The 17461-nt window shown below is 43.0% G+C and overlaps 1 long non-coding RNA gene across 5 annotated transcripts in view; it reads right to left on the bottom strand.

The window, feature by feature from the left end:
- The window catches only part of LOC308062740, a 67464-nt gene that overhangs the window by 28715 nt on the left and 21288 nt on the right, over window positions 1-17461 (bottom strand). For 3 of the 5 annotated variants that reach the window (XR_013927661.1, XR_013927662.1, XR_013927663.1), the window contains exon 1: window positions 1-17461. This exon is cut by the window's left edge; it is cut by the window's right edge and continues 21288 nt beyond it. This is a non-coding gene — a long non-coding RNA (uncharacterized lncRNA). The other 2 variants (XR_013927664.1, XR_013927665.1) reach the window with 2 other exon arrangements.

Here is a 17461-nt window from a genome sequence, read left to right as displayed (position 1 = left end):
ATCTGACAGTGCAGAGTAGCAGCCCATGTCCTACCTCCTGTTTGCAGAGATTCTCCTCTGAGGTCAACACACTGGTAATTTGTTACCATCAATGCTCTTTTGTTTACTGCCTAGGAAAAGCGCCTATAGCAAACCCATGCTATTTCATTAAAATCCAGAGAGCATTAGTCAGAAAAGGGCACAGTCATTAAGGAAAATTATTGAAAAAATGTTCACCTCTCCCAAATGCTCAATAATGTTTTCTTATTGTGACTTATGCATTGCAAATACTGCAACAGTTGCTGGTGAAACAGGTTCACACTTGCGTACCTTATTCCTGTTCACAACAGGTGATTCCTAAAGCTCCTAAGGGAGAAAGACATTAGATTTTAAGGACATTTTTGGAACACATTCTGAGTACCTAAGAGACCTTGTCCTCCATGGATTACCATCCTGACACCAGAAGCTGCAGGTTCCTGGCATAATCCTCTCTATGAAGACAGACAAATCAATTGCAGACTGAACAGAAGCAAGCAAAACTTTGCAGTTAAATAGGGAACCAATGCATAGGAACAACCGATACATAGGAATTAATTTCTAGTTTAAACCAGATCATTAATTTCACAGGTAAAGTGTTTGTGCTTTAAAGGACTTCCTACTGTATATCCCCTGCAACAGCCCGGGCAGTGACCAGCTTCCAGCACTTGTTCCCAGGACATAATTTTCAGCAGTGACTTTGGAGCTGACTTCTCTTCTTCTTGAAGATCCCAGTGACCTTAAGAATTTTAACATAAAAATTACATCTGTGTTCATACTTTAGTCTATAAAAGTAATTTTAATACCGATAAGGAAATATTTATTAGAAAGTTGCTGGGACTTAGCAGAAACATCAGCATTAACCACAAACACACATATAAGCCCTAGAGCTCATCTGCAAAAGCAGATGGTGGTAGCTCACTGCGTTCATCCCTTGTAGACATGCACAAATATCACCTAAAGCGTGTCATATCCTGAAACAAGGGAAAAGCCATAACCATCTTTGGTTATTTGCATTGGTTATTTTTATTATTGCATTATCTCTGAGGTGGTGGAACATAAGCGGATACGTTAAGTAGTTACCTTTACGTGGGCCGGCAGAGCAGCAGCCTTGATGAAACTCCGCATACATGATCTGGAATCACACCTCTGTAAAAGACCCTTTGATCAATGCAAGCAAAAGAATAACAGGTCATACTTTCTCCTGAAACTGATAAGCGAGGAAAACCCATACATACAACCTCAGGGACCTTCTTAACTGAAAATAGAAGAGCTGCAACAGCAACATCAGTACACGGGGTGTGTAATCTGCTTAAGCACTGTGTAGGGATTGTCTCCGATTCCAAAACAAGGCTCTTGACATAACTTACAGATATTTTAAATACTGGTGCCAATGTTCTTGAAAGGATTATAAACCATTGCTACCTACAGCTTGGTGTTTACCCCAGCCACACGGGAAATCTCTTTCACTGTCTGAAAAAGATTAGGGGGGGAGGAGGGGGGAAACAAGAGCAACTCAGCTGACACATTCAAAGCTGATAGAAACTATAGTCAAGCAAATCCAGGACAGCAAGGAGAGCTCACAGTACTGTTATAATGTACTCACTGCTGAGCTTACAGTGCACCTACCCTAAAGTAGCTCCCTTCCAGTATGATTCAATATCATAACAGTTAGTGCAGGCTCTCTACCCTCACGCATGCCTTTCTTGGACATGTCGAAGTGTCTGGTGAGCCCAGCAGAGCTATGTCTCATCCCAGTCATGGGATGACCATGAGGCAGCCACAGCCATGACCACAACACAGGCATACCTTTCCATCAGTCCAGCAAGCAGGCAAACACCCAGGGCTGGCTTACCATGCCACTGGTTAGGAGACAAAAACAGACACAAGTGACTCAGAGATATTCTGCCTTCTGCTCTGGAGTCCCTACTCACCTGCTGAATCCCCAACAGAGGACACCTTCCATCATCCAACATTAAAAGCAGCGGTACAGCAAAGGTATCCAGCATTAGATTTTCTCTGTCTGCTCTAACAAAACTGAAAGGCTGGATTCTCAAGCACCTTGGGACAAGTCAGAAGCAATTACCTTGACACCAGTGCAATTACACCTGTGTGAAATAAGAACTGAAGAGCTGAAAATGAAGTCTTCCTATTTCAGGGAACAGCAGCTCTTCCATGCAGGGATATTCTGAATATCGCCCAGTGGCCCCAGAGACTGGAAACCACATTTCTGCCTCACTGCACAGGAGGGATCAATATCGTAAGTCTGAACCTTCAAAATCAGCCAAACTCTAAAGTCTTTAATTCACACGAAGCAATCCAGGTGCGAGTTTGCTGTGAAAAAATACTCGGGCACAGCTTGAGTTCACAGCAAGCGTACAATCGAGTGAAGGTACGTGACCTGTTTGGGAAAAAACAAAGCATGTGTTGTCTTTCCAGAGGGTGTAAAAAAACATTTTCCTCAGGTTCCAGAGGTAAATACAATACATAGGACTGTTTGGATCAGTTTTTAACAACACTTCTAGGTATGCTGAAACCTTAGTACCTGTATTTTTGGGAAAAAAAGTTTTGCTGCCGTCCAAATCTTATAAAACCAAGCTTCTTAAAATTCTTAAAATTCCAGTTGGATTTCAGACATTCAAAAATTTGAGTAAAAATTACATGGGTGCACTTTCGGGCTATTATCCACACAAAAGCTCACTTACAAACAGAAATACCATATCAAAATTGATTTGATGTCTTTTTTTCTAAAGCTATTTTTAACATAATACAATGTAACAGTGTTGGGAACCACAAAGATAAATTGTGCTGGGAAGGGTTAATCTGAGATGAGACAAAATTCCCAGGTTTTTACAAAGGAAAAACAAAAAATATCATCACTTACTCTAAAGAAACATACAAGAAGTCAAAATATGAAAGCAATGAACACCTGTAACCTGCTTCCCTATTCTTTCTACTTTTTAAGGTAAAACAATTATAAGAGACTGTACTGCACTTGCAGCATTCCCAGAACATGGACTCACATTTCTCCAAAGAAGGTGGATGGTGAATGGAAAGGAGACACGGAGATGCAGAAGGAAAACGTGACATTATTCATGGCTTTTCCCGCTACTGTTCTTTGGAGTTTTCTTCAGCTGACCCTGCCCGGTGCGCTAACCGTGGGCTTTCGGCTACAGCTGCCCAAATATTTACCCCAGTTCAGGTGCAGCCACAGCAAGCTGTTTCAGCAAGGGAAACCCTTTCTGAAAGGTTTAAAAGTACCCAAACACAATTCTCTCTCACTGCCATAATCAGCAATAATACATCAGTCACGGCGTACTTCTTAATTATACACCCAGGTGCCTCCAAAAAGGAGGTGCAGACAACTCACCTGTCTCTTCAGACTTCACACAAGGGATAGAAATTTGCATTTTAGCCCTAAAAAGACAACTTCTTGTTTGAAGTACTGAACGCTCCAGTGGCTTCACTTGAAAAACTGAGTATTCAGCCACAGCCCTCTGCCTAGGGTCACGCAAAGTTTATCTTTCCAAATCACTCAGCGCATCTGTAATCAAACTGCATCTTGGCTTCAGTCCTGAGGTTTATATCTCACTGCCTGTCACTTTGTTCACGGGTTTCTTGGAGGTCAAAGCCCCTTGTCCTTTACCTCTTCTCTCACTGAAAACATATCTAGTTAAAGCCAACAGAGCTTCCATCACGACTAGATTTAAGATAATTCCACAAAATCAGTGGCAGGATGTTTTCCGCAGTGGCTTATGTTCAGCTGCCAGGTAGTTACTCACGCAGGTCAGCTGCCTAATAAGTAAAAGCGTTTCAAGGGATGCACTCAATAGCCCTCCAGATCATTATATTAAAAGTTGTAATGATGTCTCTGGTTGAATTCAGTTCTTGCTGTGAAAGCTATTAAGTTAATCAAAATATGAAGGGCCCCAATGCTTTTAATTAATAAATTACAAGTTACTATGTAATCAGCAAGATTTGGTCAAGGCTAAAATTAAGTGCTCATCCAGTGACCCACAAACACAATTTTCAACTAAGGATTGTGCAGCAATGGAAGCAAAGGAAGCCCATGTTTCCAAGCATAAATGTGACTGTTTCTGCAACGCTGCAATAAAGTGGCCTTGAGCTTACTGGAAAAAAGCTTTAAAACAGTAAGGTTTCCCTGTTTCAGAAAGAATTTATAAGTACATTTAAATATAAGCACATATTTCAGCCCCATTAAAATGAATGCCTTTTAAACATATCCTTAAAGCTAAATACAGACATCAGGGGTTTGCCAATTAGACTGGACTTAAATAAACACTTATTTTCCTGAACAGGGGTCTGAGTGCCCAAGGGAAGCAGCAGCACGGGCAATGACATCAAGCCCACCGCTGCCAAGACCTGCTTGCACGGCTCATTTTGGGGGTACCCGGTTCCAGCCCAAATCTTTGCAGAATCCTGCAAATGCCTCTTCAGGAGCCTGTTTGGTTCCTATCACTCACTTCATTAACCTGAAGACAGCTGCTACCTTCGTAAAGGGAATGACATATCTGCAGGCTGGAGACTAATATTTATATTATCTTCGGTGACTCACAGGAAAAAATAAACATTCTCTGTTACAATGACTTAATTTCTTTGACTCAGTTTCAAGACAGGGATCTGCATCAGCCATTCATTGCAGGTGGTACTCAGGTTCAAGGATGGCTCTGTAGAAGACTCTGAAGTAACTGTATTTTTTTAAAGATAATTCTTACAGTTCAGAAAAAGCTTATGATTGCTCAAGCGAAAGGCTGGGAGCACGACCTTCACACGGAGCAGCAGAACAAAAGGCAGAATTGTCTGTGGACCATCAGTTTTGCTGAAGAACTGGACCTTGTTGCCATTCAGTTTAAGATAATCAAAATATTTGTTCAATACAAGGACTAAAACCCTGACATCCATAATGTGATAAAACTCCTGTAAGGTGCATCCTCACACCACCAGCTTGCTGGGCTCTATAACCCCCTGAAGCCAACACATTAAGTTCTTGGTCACAGAAGAACGTGTTATTGTAGGAATCAGCCTTGAAAAAAGAAACTTTCACAGAATTCCCATTCACTTCAAAAGGTGCTTATACATGCAAAAAAACCCAAACAAACAAAAAAAAACCAACAAGCCAAAAAACAAAACCCTGCATTTGAAAAAAAAATTAAAAATTGAGTTTGAAAGATTCAAATTTCTTTGAAAAGTGGTTCAGTTTCTGGGTCCTGATACTGGAAGATACTTAAAAATTAAAGCAGATAAATAAATTTTTCAATTTATTTCAGTCAGGGGCTACAATTATTAGAGGTCTCTGACGTCTGGAGGAACTTGAATACTCATCCGCTCTGCTGGAATAAAACTCTGATATTCTTCCCCCAGGTTCAAAGAAACTGCAGAGAGATACCAACTCTACATTCAAATCAGACCGTGAGGATTAGGCAAAGGTAGCTATTATCTCTGTGCAAAGCATATTCATAACAAAAGGAGATTTAAAGAAAAAAAAAAATATCTTCTGTTTCAGTAAAATTTTATGAGAACATTAAAAACAGTAAAATCTTTATCTCCGGCACCTTATGCAACATCATCCTCCTAGCAGCATTCTTCTCTTTGATCGGTTTTACAATGCCCTTATTCAAGAAACCAGTCTTTGCAAAACACTAAATTTGCAGGGTTACATTCTTATCTCACTGTTTTTTAAAAAACAACAGTTCTGTTTGAGAGATGTCAGTGCTTTTTGCTGCTGAAGGAGTAGATCAGGTAATACACACACCGTTTCATTGGCCCCATTTTAAAAGTGTTGAAAATCAATAATTCTCATTGATTGTAGCTTGGTTTGTGAAAATGTGATTTTTATTTAAACCAATAGTGAATGTCCCAGTTAGTTTATAGTGTAACATTGGGACTTAGAACCGACAGTTACGTGTGGTTTTATTATTAGGAAGTCATTTGGACGATATTGATTATTCATAAGCATATGGTATATAAATCCAAATGAGTGCAGAGTACAACTCCCAACTTATTTGTAAATTCAACCAAAAACACAGATAGAACCGAAAATGTCAGCTCCCAGGACTGTATCGCATACTACACAATATTCAATATCACTGCCATGTCTCAGCACTGGGAGAAGTATTCCGTCCCACCTGTGACTGCAAAGATAACCTTGAAAATGTCTCATATCAGGGCAGCAACTGGGTATTAAGCTCAGAGCACAGATTTTATTTCTACATTTGGGAATTTTTAAGTCAGTGCCATAATTCTGGTATGCTGCCTAGAACTGGTCAAAGTATTAAAACAAAGGGGTGGGTTTTTTTCCAGTAAGAACAGTTTTATTAACAACAAGGCTTCTTGTATCACACTTGACACTTTCAACACTCCCATTCCAGAAAAAAGGCAGCCTTTTAAAAACGTATCATCATCTTGGCAAAATTATTACCAAGATATAATTAGCTTTTCTTTTAATTTAAAACAAAGTGGGAATTTTCCAAACCCTGAACTTTCAAAGAGTTTCCACACGGCACAAGGTCAGGTTTACACCTGCTAGCCCATCCCCCACCAACACCACTGCGCAAGCATGACCCCCTCCTGGTGCTGCACTGGACCGCAGCGAGCATCATCATGCTCCCCTGCATTTACCAGCTATTCAGATGCTGGCAGAACACCTGGCTCTGCAAACCCTTGGGGAAAAAATAGTATAAAATTATGGACATGTGAGAAAACCTTATTTGTTTTTCTCTGTTAAAACTTATCCTGTTCCTTCTTTTACATTGACTTTTCAGTTTTCCTTAGAAAAACCTATTAATCTTGGCAGCCTGACAGCATGTAGAGTAATTACCATTTGATCTTCTTTGCTACAGACCTGCTTGTTAGATTACCTTTGAAGAATGTTGTTTATTTGTCTGGAAAGTATAAATATAATTGAGAACATGTTTTTCCACAAAACTTTCTGCTGGGAGGTCAAATTGCTGACATTTCTGTATTTCCTGGATTCTCTATCACATACTTCAACAGTGCTGATTAACATCAGCCGCATCCTGGCATTAGTAATTAGAGGATGGTGTTGGGTCTGAGTGCATTTGATTGCTTCAAAATATATTGCCCTCTCAGCTGGTGAAGTCAGGAGAGGTATTTTTTTCCCTGGAAACCTGCCTTTGGGGTTTTTTTTGCTTTCATGAACCAAAAAAGAATATTCCTAAGCTGCACTTCCCATTTCTGAAGTGGGCAGTTGCTCCTTTTTTGAGGATTTTCTAAGTCCAAAGGTAAATCGCCATGGAAATGGCACCTGCAGGTGCTTGCTCAGAACGGGACACTCCTGCTGCCAGCCTTAGAAGAGTCTCCACAGGATTTATTACAGGACAATAAATGTTATCTCGTCCAAGACCGATTGCAAGCATTATGCAGAAGTTCTGCAAGATGACTTCTGGAAAGATGAAATCAATTTTTACAAAGCCATGGGAACAAGTTTATTGTTTACTACAAGCAATAAAATGCCCACTTTGGGCTCAGATGGTGGTTTGGCCCAAAGATTAAGGTTTTTACTATTCCAATTCTGCAGCTGAATAAGGTTTGACTTGGGGAGGAGACATGGGGGATCCCACCTGCTCTCAGTGACCTGGGCGAGGAAGGTGTTGCCCCCAGCACCCATCCTGCCCACTGCTCCTGCTAACGGGACATTAGGGGATGCAGCCAGCCCAATGGATGGAGCCCAAATCACTGGCAACGAGCCCCTCACTGTATGTGTCCTACGGGCAATGAGCATCACTCCTAATGCAAGCACAGCCTTGACTTCTACTGAAACCGGTGGGGCTGGCTTGATTTCACCGCAGCGTTCCCACAGGCTGGCCAGAGCCCTCTGACGTGCACTCCCTGTTTGCTGCTTATGTTGCGTCACAGCGTGGCCAGGTTTCGTGGGAAGGGGATTTCTTTGGCTTTGTATTTTTGTCAAAATAATCTTTACGAGCCATTAAACACACCACTTTTCCTTGTTGCTGCGCTGGTACCCACAGGCAAAAGGACCTCGGCAGCCTGAGCTCGGGATGCCGGCGCTCCATAAAGGGAAGGGTGGGAAGCCACAAGTCCTGCATCCACTCCTGCAGCGCTGCGGGCAGCTGGCGCTTCTATCCTTTGAAAGGTCAAATGCCTCATAACAGGAGCATTAGAAACTCAGCACCGCGCTCTGCAGAGCGCAGCCTCAGCCCCATAATTCACATTGCAAATACCGCAGCATGAATGCAAATCTGCTGCCCTGAGGGAGCCACGGGCACCGCCAACAAGCCAAGTGGCTTTATTCCTTCTTTTCCTGTCACTGCAAGGATGAAATCCCACACCAACAAAATTAATTTATTCTTTTGATGAAGGCAATAAATGGAAGACAAAAATGGTAGGAAAAACAAATCCAACCTTGCGACATCTGTGACACACTGACAAGAATACAAAATGGCAAGAAGTCCTATTTTTAAAAGCCATCATCCTGCTGCTGTCGGACTGCACTTATGTCAGCAGTAACCCACAGCAGCTTGCTGGCTCCGCTGGCTCTTCGTGGCAGAACACTGCCTCCACAACACTTGCTTGGAGCAAGAAGCTGGGCTACCACCTAAAACTGCCACAGCTACCTATGCCTCCCTTTTAAGGGCTCTTTTAGGGAAACTGAAATTTGTAGTTAAAAAAAATAAATAAATCTGGGTTTCGTTTTATACCTATGTGCTTAAAATTAGCCATGACTGATTCTGCTGGGGACTCCAGGTCTGTAAAGGATAGAACTGGAGGAAGGCAGAACCAAAATGCAAATAATCAGCCAAGGCATAAGTAGGACTTACACGCTCAGAGAAATGTGGAAAGCTTCAAAGAAGTCTCTGTACGATTAGCTTCATGGTCTTACATTGCGAATTAACAGTTATAAGAAAAACTAGCATTTTCTTGGGGGCTGCAGGTTAAGAATATATTTTAGAAACTTCAGATTAATGACATCTAGTGCAGTCAAAGCAGGAAAAACTCTTTTTTAATTACTCAAAAGAGAAGTCAAATAATTAATAACCACCAAGAATAATAAATCAGCCAGTGTAATCTCATTTCCATTAGCCTTATTAGTTAAAGAGATTGGTAGATCAAACCTAATTTAATTCTTCCAGAAATAAATATACGATTATTTTTAGCCTTATTTCCCAAGACAGTGAAGTCAATGTGCTTGGGCTGCCTGCCTGTTTGTCCACTCTGATAAATTTTAAGCCTGCTGGCCAATTTCAACTCAAATTAATGAAGACATAGTGGTGTCAGAAATGTTAAAATCATACCTGCTTTGTGAACCACCTCTGGCCAGGAAGGACTCGGACAAGCACCCCCACTTCGGAAGGCAGTAGCAATGCAGTATGAGACCTGTTCACCTAGAGAATATAATATACATATAGGTAATGGATATAAAAAGTTGCATAGCTGGGCACAGGGGGAGAGAGAAGATACGGAAGTGTACATGAGGGGATAGAGAGGGCTTAGAGGTATTGTGTGGAAGGGTCGAAGAAACATTAATTTCTAACTAAGGAATACTGCAAGGATAGATAAATAAATTAATCCAGAAGCAACAGGGTTCACTAATTTTGCCACTCCTGGAACAATTTATTACTAATTCTTCGCTCATCCTGATGCTTTTCTCTACATCAACGCCCATGCAACCATCCTCAAGCAACCCAGCCTTCAACAAGGAGAACTATCAGAGCTGAGGAGAGTCCCAAGGCTGGTGTTTTGGTGAAAACCCTTTGAAAATTTCTGTTCTGTACCTGGCACCTGTATATGTTACAGAAAAGCAATGTTACAATGTTACAGACTCTCTCCTTACTCCTAACCTGGAGGGCCACTGCCACCCAGCAGCAGTGCAATAACAGCAAGCCAGGAACAGAGCTCAGGAGCAGGAATGGTTTGACTGGAATGACAGGCACAGGCAGAGAAAAAGAGATGACTACTTTGGAAAAAGCATCCTTCCTTAAAGAGATAGCCTCCAAGCTTGGCAGGGTGAACAGGCATTGCTTTGCTCACAGAACAAGGAGCTGACCTGGCGAGGTCCCCTCCTCTCTGTTGCAGCTGTACTGCAAACGTTCATCCTTTATCCCTTCTTCTCTTAAATTAGATTTTGCTTGTGACTCGTGCTGGTTTAGCAGTTTACCACATGCTTGTTACATGCGATCCACAGCAGAAAAATGGCCTAGCACACAGGCTTAATCATATCTGTCTTATAGAGTTGGAGTACACTACGTAATACAAGAAATGCTGTAAAATACTCTTTAGAGATAGAAAGATACTATAACCAACATGACAATGCTATCAGTAAAAGCTCTGCGAGTATGAGTAGCCATTGTAGAAGATTAGACTGAACTTCACTGTTGTTACATTAATAGATTAAATGGATGGAGAGCACTGGAGAGAAGATTCAGGAGAAAGAAGTTATGTGGTGGCTTTCCCTGGACAGAGGACAGATAGCCCAGTTGGTCACCAAATAGCCAGTAGATGTATTTGTGATGTTATATAGGATAAGTTATTATCACTTATCATAGCGTATTTATCTTCAGTAGATCAGATTAAATTATCATTAATAAAATAAATAATTACCTAGATGTCAAAACAACTTTTGAAAGTTTCCTCAAACTACTCCTAAATCCCCACAAACTGGGGGGACAGTCCTTAGCAAGCTGATGATCAAGTCATGTTCTCTGAAGGAAATCCCTAACAATTGATTACAACGTGGTTTATGTTACAAGTAAAATATTTACCAAATGGATATGGTGCAACATGCTCTTCTGTTTGCAAAACTCCTCTAAGGCCAAAAATAGGTTATGACTTAATACGCACCACATTGGAAGTCAATGTAATACACCCTGAACAAGACCCAGTCAGTGTGTGATGAGGTGTCACACTTCTATTTTTGGGAATAAATTAATTTTTTTCTACAGCATTGACAAAGACTGCTTTCTTTATGCAACAATTATATAATGTGACTATACAGATGTCTTATATACAACCTTGTGGCAGTGTTTATGGCAAATACCACAGAAATTATGACCTCCATTACGCAGAGGTCATGCTGGGATGGCGGGGTGTGCTTTACATAAACACCAAACTTCTGCCGGGTGACTTTTTGGCTGCAGAAAACCAGCAAGAGTGGGGTGACGCAGTGGGTCGTGGTCACAGCATAGAGTCAGTTATTCTTACAGCCGCTTCCATGTTCTCCATGGTCAGAGCACTTGTGGTTGACAGTATTGGACTCATACCAGGAAACTAAAGTCTTTGATGAGTCCAACAGGGCAGGAATGAGCAGAGCCCACAGAACATCTCAAACCACTGCATTCAGGGCAAAGACGACACTCACCTTGAGTGTTGAATACAGTCCAAAAACATGAGGAACAGCCCAGGAGCAAGAGAGGAGTCCAAAAAAATGTAACAGCACAAATACCTGAATCTTACCAGTTCAGCGGCTGAACAGAACTGGCAACAAAAGGGTACAGAAGGCCCCCAGCCGCCAGGAAAACAGTAACAATCCCAGCATCAAGGTGATTCCCAGCCTGCCTGAGGGAATGGCGTGGGGAGGGACGGGGGGACACAGCGGCTAGCTGGGTTGCCTGTGCCTGGGTTCATTGCCAGGGGATGAAAAGCCACTGGGAACACAGAGTGAGAAACTGCAAGAAGAAAGAAGAAAGTCAGCATTGACAAATTCACAGGGAACTTGTTCATAAGGACCTGTCACATTTCTAGCCAAAGCCTGCTGCAACGTCCTTTTGTGTTTGGTTGGGTTTTTTTTATTAATCTTAACATTAACCATTATTACACCCTGTAATGTAGTAATTACAGCAGGTGAGAGAGATGAGCCTGAAACATCAAGGGATGCAAGTAGCACTCCAGTTCACAGAGCTCCAAATCAATTCTTTTTAGCGTGGACTTATCTTGAGCAAAACAAAAGAAATTTCTTAGAAAACAAATGCAACAAAACGGAATGCAGGTTGTCAAATAATGCAGATGATGGCCCTGGTAGTCCTTCGAGGAGGACATGACATGCTACAGAGTGCGGATGCTCAATTTCTTGCTAAATGAACTGGACCTGGTGTAGAGTCAGAGTATGGTGTTCAGCCCAGACCAAGAAAGATCCCACAACAGCTTAAGTACGTGCTAAATAGATTACCTGGCCAAGACACTGTTTCACATGGTGCCAGCTCATCTTTGGTTGGCTTCTAACATGACAAAACATGGGCAGTAAATTCCAGGATGCTGGTGTAACATCGTGCATCACACCCACAGCACTGGGCAGCTCCAGCTGCTGTCAGTGTCACACATGATGATAGAGTCAGACTCACTTCTTTTTGCTTTAAGAAGTGTTTGACAACCTAACAGCAACTTGCTGAGATGCTCTAAACCATCCTGGCCAGGACTAAGGCAAGGATGCGACCAAGGACCCCTCCGACTCTAAATTTGGGGATTTCTCGTGGCCCCTATCAGCTTTGCCATCAGAGACATTCACACGCACAGCAAAGCTGGAGACCCAGCGTGTGCCAGTGTGACCCTGTGCTGCTGAACGCATTCCTGGCTCTTCTTCCCACCTCTTCAGCAGACAACTCTACAACTTGCAGTTCAAGGCTCCAGACATTAAAACCTAATAATTTCACTAGCATCCTACCAACAATCAAACATTTTCTGCACTTCTTTTGTCTAGCAGGTTATATTCTTTTCAAAAAGTAAAAGCTTGTTTTTCCTCAACACAAGGGAGTTATACAATTAATTAAAACTAAGTAGATGACCCCTAAAACGCTGGCTTCTTTTACAATTGCTCTGCTGCTTACTCTAGGCTGGTATACAATGGCTTTACTAGCTGATTGCAAGTAAGATCTTGTCTAAACAGAGAGAAAGATGCAGTTTCCCATAAAACTCTCGTTTGTCAATATCTTAGTCGATGTTTAGCCTGCAGCCCCTTACTTCACACAATCTTCATTAACTTTTAGTACTAACTTTACTGTTTACCGAAGTCTAAGGCAAAAGATGAACCTGGGCACATAAAACACTTGTACATTTTTATACCTTCTGTGGTGCAGCATGCATAAAAGGAACATGGTTTCTGTTTCTCTGCTTCCCTGGGGGACTTACTGCTCCAAATAACACCGCCGTCTGTTGAGAATACCTTATTCCTTGCCTTTTTTATTCAGCTGTAACTCTGAGAGCAAAACCAACAGACCTTTGCATGACAGCCAAACTTCAAACAGCGCCAGCGCAGGAGGTGAGCTCCTGTGCAGCACTTCTGCTCCCGGTGGGAGAGATTCCTATGGCAGCCTCGCCAGCGAAACCTTAGAACAATTTTGCTGTAGCGGAGTTGTTATAAATTCATGAGAGCACAGCAGAGGTCGGGCTGGAGCCTGTCTCATACGGCACAGTTTTGCATGCCACCATGTAAGGCTTCTTAATGGACCACCTCTCAAAGGGTAAGGGTAAGAAAAGCCATTGCCGCCTCGGAGAGAGCATGCCTGTTCTACCTGCTGCCATTCTCCAGTAATGCAGCAATACCACGTATCAGAGAGAATAGCCCCACGTAGCAGGGCAGGTAGGTAATGAGGAGGGTGCAAATTAAATCCAACATCACTAGAAGCCACGCAGCACTATAGCATCCACTTGAAGCAAGTCCTAGGATGATACTTTTAAATGGTTTTGGTTTATTTCAGTAGGAATGATGCAACAGTCAAAGTGGGTTTGCACAGACCATTGTTATAATGGGGTAGCAAGAAAAGGAGGAGGAATTATGCTCCCTCCTGAGCCTCCTGTAATTAAGTAAATTTTATCAGGATAACCATTACCTGGGTGTACCCAGCCCTGTGAAGACCTTTCTTCTCATGCATTAGTGAATTATGGTTTAATTTCTCATTATCACTGATGGAAATAATATGTGGAAGCCCATGCACGCATAGATAATACGGGACTGTGCGCCTGTCTGTGTCAGCTGCCTCCTCTGTGCAGTGCTCCTTGCTGTACTTAAGCACGCGACCAGCCTGCCGATGAGCTGAGCATACAATTTTGTCTGTCATTACCTGGACTTAATTTATTCTTAATCTTTGGCTTCTTAATACAGAAAAATGCAATAATAAAGTGCCAGCCAGAGGGCTGGTTTTGTCAGTAGATTATTCAAGTAAATTTTTCTACTCCAGACTTGCAGCCTTTAAAAGGGCTCCTACTCCACTGCATATTGAATCCCAGGGATGTTTCTTATCTCATCTACTTCTCCTTGCCTCATTCTGTTAGAGACCCTCCCTGTCAGATAAAGTCATCAGGTCTCTGGATAAAGAGAAGCAATTTCTTTTGCTTGATTAACTGCGTGACTTAATGCTATCAGCTGCATTAGGGGACAGAAGCATAAGACAGGCTATCAGGGAATCAAAGTCAGCCACAGCCACATAAATCTCTGCAGCAGCACCACGAGGTATGAATAATCAATTGCACATTCCCAGAGAGTTTGCCTGCAATAATAAAAATATTTCTTGTAGCTTTCACAAGGAACAGGTAGATTGACAGGAGAGACAAAAAAACTCTACAGCATCACTTTTTATACTATTTGCAGAGCTTGAGAGGGGCAAGGTGCAAATTTTTGGCAATCCAGATGTGAGAATCTATTAAGAAGAAGATACGCGTAAGTACCTGCAAATACTAAAATGAAAGAGGTCAATGTTGGCTCTATCCAGGTGCACCTGGGCAGAAGAGCATGCATTGGAGAGCAAGCTCTCAGCTGCCTGAAGCCTGGGAGAGCCCTTGCAAGCTTCTCGCTAACTAATAACTCAGTAAGTGCTTCTTAGTACGCGTGAGGTCTAAGCCAATGCTGACCTGCTAAATGGGTGTTGAGCGTTTGCCCATCACACCAGGAGGGTGTTTGGGAGTCCCAGCTGGCAGCAAACACCGTTGTGCCAGCGGAGCTACATCAGCACGTGTTGAACACAGCATGGCAAAGCCCGAGCTTTCCCAGAGCCTGAATGAGAGCCACAGCAGCCACAAGGCACGCAGCCCCTTCACCAGCCATCTGCCTTAACAACGCCTTCATATATATTATCTTCAGGTCATGAACTGCCCAGCTGGAGTGAGGTTTAGAAGTTTTGCTGGAGAGGAGATAAAGTGCAGCATGCTGGCCAAGTCAGATAAAGCTTTTGCTTTTAAATCAGGCAGTTTATTTCAAATCACTAACAAACGGAAGCTGTTTTTGTCCAATAGCATTCATCAGTCAACTCCAGTACAATCAGTATCCTCATCACAACTGTCATATGCGGTAGATGTCTCTAGAAGAGGAACGGGACTGATAAAGCCAACCAGGGCTTCACAGAAACTTGAAATTTGGAGTCCGGGCCAAACACCCAACCTGGTAAGCTCCTGCCTGAAATTAAACCCCTTGTACCACCTCAGGCAGAAAAGCCTCCCACAATAAACATCACTGCGGCTAACAAGAGCGTGGAGTGAACTACAAAATAATTAAAATAATCATGTGTCAAGGAAAAGCTGACTGATTGCTGTGGCTGTGATTAGTTATTCCCCTGCTCTGGAGAGTATTAGCATGAGAGCAGAAGATAACCTTGGTATTTCAGTAAATATTTAAGCTCTCTGTTTAGCAACGTGGGTGAGGTTATCAGCCCAGAAGAGCTTGTTTCAGCTAATTATCACAACCTCTTCCCCTCCTACTGCCGATACATCTGTAAGGGTATCTGTGGAGGCGCGTTTTCCCCAAACAAGAAACCGGTCCAGTCTTGGGCACTGCAGAGCAGCTGTTGTTCTTCATGCCTGCTGAGGATGCTGCTTTCACCCAGCTAGATGGTACGGTAGCTTACTGCACTCCCTGCAGCATCTGCTTGCCAGAGATTAGGACTTTCAGCCCTTCTTTTTTTAAGTAAAAGAATTTATATCTTTAAGTTAATTCCTAGCTCTGCTGCAGTTCAGCCATTCGACAGGAGCACGGCAAAACTCATGTTTCAGAAATTCATATATACATATATACACACATATATTAAAAAAGTCTCCCAGTAAGGGATATTATCAGAAGCCCAGCCTCCAGGCCTTTTTCTGAGATGCTCAGCTCCAGCCATCCCGTATGCTGCAGGAGGAAGGAATAGGTCTCACTACCCAAGTAGATTAACTCTCCAGAGCTTTTCTAATTAGAGACACCAGCTCCATGCCAAGGAAATGTGCTTGCTGCAGCTTATTTTAGCTCTGCAGTTCTGACAAACCAGTCACTTTTCCTCTTATGATCTTGTGTAATTGGAAGACAAACTTTTTCTGAATAATGAATGCTCAGAGATACCACTGCTCATGAAGCCATGCTATTTTGTTATAAAAATAGATCTGCACAATGATAACTTAATAATAACAATTTGCCCCTGTAAATCACAGAAGCAGAGAACAGCTGAGGCTGGCAGGTCCCCACCCCGACCCCTGCTCAGGCTGCTCAGGTCTGCGGCTGGTTAAGTTTTGAGTGTCTCCAAGGACAGGGGTTGCACCACCTCTCCGGGCCCCTGTGGCAGTGTCTGACCACCCTCACGGGGAGAACATTTTTCCTGTCTAGCCAGAATTTCACTGGCTGCAAACCGCTCACAGCCCCTTGCCCTTGGCTGTGCGGCTTTGAAGAGTCCAGCTCCATTCTCTGTAATTTCTCATTAGATTACATCATTTACGTCTCATTTGAATTGCTATTTGGTGCTCTCTGCATTGTAAGCCTTTAAAAACCAGGCCTTATTTTTTTGCGGAAGTTCTTGGGTAGCATTAGGGAGAAGGCACTTTGTCTACACAAATTACTCCAGTGTGTGAGGATTCCTTCTGCAGAGCAATGTGGTGAATTAAGACCCTCAGCCAAAAACAGCCTTAACAAAAACTCACGACAGTCGAAGGAATTAACATTTTCCAGCTTACCTTTCCCCTTGCCACCCTGCTTTGAGGGGCGTTCGGTAGCTCCTGGGAAGCTCGGCTCACGGCGCCATGCCCATCTCGGCAGCGATACAGTGCACCGGCCCCGCAGCGGTGGTGGTTTACCTGCTCCCCAAACCCCTTTGGGCCTTTCAGCCTTGCACTGGGCCACAGTCTGCAGAAGTTTCTACATGTTGCGACTTGTCTCAACACCCACAAAATGTTGTGCCTGAGGACCTTCTCCATCCATTACTTACCGTGTGAAAGCAAGAATTAAAATTGTTGTTCTTCCCCACTTCAAAAAGCAAATATTTTCTTCCCTACCTTCCACCTCTGACAAGGTCACACAGCCTCCTATCCCGCCGCTGCCCACCCAGCCAGCTGCAGGGGGGGTGCTGGGCCCTCAGCCCCCCAGCTGCAGAGAGTTTCAGGACCGATCAGGCTTTTCATTTGTCCTCCACCACCAGTTCGCAGGCAGACACGGTAGGCGCGCACCCTAACCCCCAGCGAAACTCCAAATTTGATCGGGTGAAGCCCAGGTAAACCCTTC

Source organism: Falco punctatus (assembly GCF_963210335.1).
Source record: "Falco punctatus genome assembly, chromosome: 4".
Lineage (NCBI taxonomy): Eukaryota > Metazoa > Chordata > Aves > Falconiformes > Falconidae > Falco > Falco punctatus.
Note: the sequence above shows the minus strand (reverse complement) of the source record. Positions and strands in the feature narration are given on the sequence as shown.